Source organism: Camellia sinensis, unplaced genomic scaffold (assembly GCF_055761805.1).
Source record: "Camellia sinensis isolate YWXY unplaced genomic scaffold, ASM5576180v1 Unanchor2, whole genome shotgun sequence".
Taxonomy (NCBI): domain Eukaryota; kingdom Viridiplantae; phylum Streptophyta; class Magnoliopsida; order Ericales; family Theaceae; genus Camellia; species Camellia sinensis.
Genome location: NW_028129079.1, coordinates 15061874 through 15067844, shown reverse-complemented (window position 1 = coordinate 15067844; position 5971 = coordinate 15061874).

Below are 5971 nucleotides of genomic sequence, written 5' to 3'. Positions count from 1 at the left end.
GTGGCTTCTGTGCCGTAATGCTCCTTCCATTCGACCTTTACCATTGGTATCGATTTGTTTCTCAACTGCCTCACTTGCCTGTGAATAATCCTCATTGGCTTCTCCTCGTAGCCCAAATCCTCATTAATCGTAATCCCAAAATGATCAATTATATGCAGTGCATCTCGGAGGTACTTCCTCGACATCGAAACGTGAAACACATTGTGAACTTGGCTTAAATCTGGCGGCAAAGCAAGTCTGTAGGCAACGGGGTTAATTCTCTCAAGAATTTCAAACGGTCCAATATACCGAGGTGCTAATTTACCTTTCTTTCCAAATCTGGAAACTCCTTTCATTGGTGAAACTTTCAGGAATACATGATCCCCAACTTCGAATTCTAACTCGTTCCTTCGTTGGTCGGCGTAGCTCTTTTGTCGGCTCTGGGCAGTTTTAATCCTCTGTTGGATAAGTTTAATCTTCTCTGTTGTTACTTGAATCAATTCGGGACCAAGCAGAGCTCTGTCTCCAACTTCGGTCCAACATATCGGTGACCTACACTTTCTTCCGTACAAGGCTTCATACGGCGCCATGCCAATGCTAGCTTGATAACTGTTGTTGTAAGCGAATTCCACTAAGGGTAAGTGCGTTCCCCAACTTCCTAGGAAGTCCAATACACAAAGTCTAAGCATATCTTCAAGTATCTGAATTGTCCTCTCTGTTTGCCCATCCGTCTGGGGATGAAAAGCTGTACTAAATCTCAGCTCGGCTCCGAAAGCCCTCTGTAGACTCTGCCAAAATCTAGAAACAAATTTAGGATCTCGGTCTGACACAATAGACATCGGCACTCCATGAAGTCTAACAATCCCGTTTACATATAACAAGGCAAGTTGATCTGCGTTGAAGGTAGTCTTAACAGGTAGAAAGTGTGCTGACTTAGTTAATCTATCAATAACAACCCAAATCGAATCCATACCTCTCGGTGTCTTCGGCAAACCAATCAAAAAATCCATGGAGATGTGTTCCCATTTCCACTCAGGAATCGGCAAAGGTTGAAGAAGTCCTGCCGGTCTTTGATGTTCTGCTTTCACTTGTTGACAATGCAAACACTGGGACACGAATTCGGCTATTTCTCTCTTCATATTTGGCCACCAAAACGTCTGTTTCACATCCTGATACATCTTAGTGTTCCCTAGATGAACAACAAACTTGGAACCGTGAGCTTCCTGCAAAATTCTCCTTTTCAACTCTGGGATGTCGGCCACGCATAACCTTCCTTCAAACTTAAGCACTTGTTTTTCGATGGTATGCCCTGATCTTGGCTTTGTGACAATCTCCTCGGCTACTTTCTTGAAGAATTCATCCTCCATCTGTCTTGTCTTTACCTTATCAACAATAGTCGGCTCCACTGCCATCATGGTCCAACACGCCAAATTTCCATCTGATTTTCTGCTCAAAGCGTCAGCTACACTGTTGGCTTTACCTGGGTGATATTGAATTTGCATATCATAGTCTTTCAACAACTCAAGCCACCTCCTCTGTCTCAAATTCAATTCCTTCTGAGTGAACAGGTACTTTAAACTCTTATGATCTGTAAAAACCTGACAAGAAGCTCCATACAAATAGTGACGCCAAATCTTTAAAGCAAATACGACGGCTGCTAGCTCCAAATCATGGGTGGGATAGTTCCTTTCATGTGGCTTTAACTGACGAGATGCATATGCTATGACTTTACCCTTTTGCATTAATACATAACCCAAACCCTTATGCGATGCATCACTATAGATATGAAACTCTTCATTACCTGATGGAAGTACGAGTACTAGTGCTGTAACTAACCTCGTCTTCAGTTCCTGGAAAGCTGACTCCCGATCTTTAGTCCATTCATACAGTGTTCCCTTCTTAGTCAACTGCGTCAATGGAATTGCAATCCTTGAGAAATCCTTCACAAACTTCCTGTAATAACTCGCCAAACCCAGAAAACTACGAATCTCGGACACATTAGTCGGCCTCGGCCAATTTACTACGGCTTCAATTTTGCTAGGATCGACCGAGATACCCTCTTCATTAATCACATGACCCAAGAATGAGATAGTAGAAAGCCAAAACTCACACTTGTTAAACTTAGCATACAATTTCCGGTCTCTCAAAATTTGTAAGGCAAGTCTCAAATGATTTTCATGTTCAGCTTTACTCTTGGAGTAGATCAATATATCATCAATGAAGACAACTACAAACTCATCTAAATATGGCTTGAAGACTTTGTTCATTAAATCCATAAATGCAGCAGGGGCATTGGTCACTCCAAAAGGCATAACCAAAAACTCGTAGTGGCCATATCTTGTCCGAAAAGCAGTCTTCTCCACATCTTCGGCTTTAACTTTAAGCTGGTGGTAACCAGACCTAAGGTCAATCTTAGAAAAGACTTGGGCTCCTTGTAACTGGTCAAGCAAATCGTCAATCCTAGGTAATAGGTACTTGTTCTTGATAGTGACCTTATTAAGTTCTCTATAATCGATACAAAGACGGAGTGTGCCATCCTTTTTCTTAACGAATAAAACAGGTGCTCCCCATGGTGAAGTGCTCGGCCTAATAAATCCCTTATCCAACAATTCTTGTAATTGCAGTTTCAATTCCCTAAGTTCAGCTGGGGCCATCCTATAAGGTGTTTTGGAGATCGGCTGTGTTCCCGACATGATGTCAACTGTAAACTCTATTTCTCTATCGGTTAAGTAGCCAGGCAATTCGTTCGGGAAGACGTCGGGGAATTCACTAACGACTGGGATGTTGGCTAAATTAACATTTCCATTCTGATCGCTCAGTATACTACACAAGTAGCCTCGACACCCTTTCTGAATTAATTTATAGGCTTTAATGGACGAAATCAAGTAAGGTGGGGGCACTATCCCTTTACCCTGGAAAATAACCTCGGCTAGGTTTGGGGGTCTCAGTGTGACACTTTTCGAAACACAATTAATAGATGCATGATTTGCGACTAACCAATCCATTCCCAGTATAACATCAAAATGAGTTATGTCCAGCGGCATTAAATCTACTAGCAATTCAACATTCTCTATCACAACAACACATGCTCTATAGACGGATGCAACAGTCATAGATCTCCCAGATGGAGTAGACACAGATAACACATAATCAAGGGGCTCTAGTTCTCTATTAATTTTCTCGGCAAATTTAGCAAATACAAACGAATGCGTAGAACCCGAATCAAACAACACATAGGCATTTTGCGAGCAAATTAGGAGTATACCTGACACCACTGTTTTAGCATTCTAAGTGTCCCCTGGCACTAGTGCAAATACTCTGCCCTGTCTCATCTGCCCTTTTCCAACATTACCTTTCTGGACGGAGCCCGAGGTATTCTCACCCTTCTTGTTGTTATTTGCCTTTGTCTTAGGGCAATCTTTCACATAATGACCCATCTCGCCACATTCATAACAAGCTCCAGACGTCCGACGACAAACCCTGAAATGCTGCTTCCCACAATCCGAACACGTCGGCTTAGCACTACTTTCTCGCCTTAGGTTACCAACACTGCCCATGCTCGTCTTCTTCTTGGTGCCCAGCTGTGCTCGGCGATTGTCGTAGTTCTATCTCTTCCGCTGGTTCTCCCCCAAGTTCTGGTATCGATTCAGGTTAGCTTCGGCCTGAATGGCTTTGTCCAACACTTCGGCGTAAGTCGGCATATTGTGCAAGTTAACCCAGTCTTGAATCGGTCCGCGAAGCCCACTCTCGAACTTTCTGGCCTTCATGTATTCATCGTTGGCCATGTGAGGTGCAAACCTCGCCAATTCAGTAAAAGCGCGGTCGTATTCTGCCACTGTTCAGTTGCCTTGTGTCAAAGTATGAAATTCGGTAGCCTTGCGGTTTCGAACACTTAGGGGAAAGCGTTTGTTGTAGAACAACTCTAAGAATCGGGTCCAGGTCAGATCTGGATTGCTTTCTCGAACCATCATCCACCATCTGCAAGCGTCGTCATCTAAGGTGAATGCTGCCAACGTCACCTTCTGAGCGTCGGTGCTAGGAAAGATCTCGAACAACTTTTCCATTTCCAAAACCCACGCCTCAGCCTTCATTGGCTCTATACCCCCAGAGAATCTCGGTGGTTTCATCTTCTTGAACTCCCTGATCAAAGCTATCGTGCCATCCCCATATAAGGCTGGCTGCGGGGGAACTTGCGGCACTGGAGGAGGTGGAGGCAGAACTACATTTCGGCCGTTGGTCTGCTCGGCCTGAGTCGACGTAGCACTAGCGTATTGTTGTCTGGTTTGCCTCAACTCGCGGGCCAAACCTTCAACTAATCTTTCCAGTCTGTCCATTCTGTCTTCGGGCTGATCCCGGCCAATTGGAGGTCTACCTCTCCTCATGGTGCTATGAGCATGCAAAATGTGACTTTAAAACTAATAAGCAAATAACCACGTAGACAAGTAACAACTAGGTATGTCAAGACAATGCACACTTCTTCCAAATAGCAAGTACCATGATGCAAATCCTAACATCTTTCTAAGGGAAATCCTATGCTCTTTAGGACTCAAAGTGTGTGAATAACGTATACTGAGGAACTTGTGCTCTGATACCATTCTGTCACGACCCCAAACCGCCCCTAGTAGTTTGGTGCCGTGATGGCCAGTAATCCGAGATTACCGAAGGCCAACTTTCAAAAGTTTAACACAATCAGAGTATAGTATGCGGGGCTCACAAATGCGGAAATAATAAGTCACAATACAAGTGGTCCATAAGAGCAGTGCATAAGTTCAATGAAATGGCATACATCTTTACAACTTGAATACAACAAAGCAAAATACGTATTACATCTTGATCAAAAGGCTTCTCGAGCCGACATATACAAAATACAGTGAATACAAGCCAAGAAGCATGATTTTCAAGATTCGCCGACGTAAAAGAAATGGTATCGCCGACGTGAATACAAAACAAAGCCGACCAAAAATCAAGGATCCAAAACAGTCTTTCAAAAACATATCTAGGCGTCGCCGCCGTCCTGCTCATCACCTACATATATATAGAGAGGGGTGAGCTTGGATACTCAGTGAATGGTGCAAATAATAAAGGTTTTTGCATGAATATAGCTGAAGTCTTTCAAAACAAAACATGCCAAAACCATACGAATTCAGCCGAGGTCCTTACAGAACCAAAACACGTCAAAACTTTATCAAAACAAGGGATGAACCGTATTCATCTATCAAGTCTTACAAGTCTCAAGGGATTCTTACTGACATTGGCGAAACACAGATCAAGCTTTCCGAACAAACAAACCCACGCGGTAAACCGTCAGTGGCAAAATAGAGACTGCACGATCCGTAATCGATTAGTCACAGGTACTGCGAAAGTTTATAGTCCTCCAGCACAAGGGACTTGTGTTACTTAAGCCCGTAGCTCTTTTTAACACGATGGTCTTGTGTTACTTAGGCCCGTAGCCCGCTTTAACACGATAGTCTTTCCAAGAAAGGACCATATCCCTTTATACTTAGTACCACGAAAGTTTAGAGTCCTCCAGCACAAGGGACTTTTTATACTTGGTACTGCGAAAGTTTAGAGTCCTCCAGTACAAGGGACTTTTCAAGAATGACATCAAAATAAAGCTTATACTTGATACGTCACAACAGGGCTATTCATCCATGCTTAACAAATACTTTTGTCAAAACAAAGCAAAGCAAAATTTATCAAAATAGTATAACATAGCTTTATTAAAAACACCACTCACCTAGTTCTTCAGGTGTAGGCTCAAAGAAAAGATCAAGGTCCTACAATCACACGGCAATCACATTATCAAAACAAGCTTTATTCATGCAAATGATCTCGGCATTCTCACCAAATCCAAGTCAATAACAAAGCGAAACATGCTGGGAGTTTAAACACTGCTTCCGTCTCATGCAAACACACTGGGTACCAACCAGGTCCTTGCCGAGGTCCCACACCTCCTTGCCGAGGTGTGGTCCCGATGGCCTCATTCAAAAGC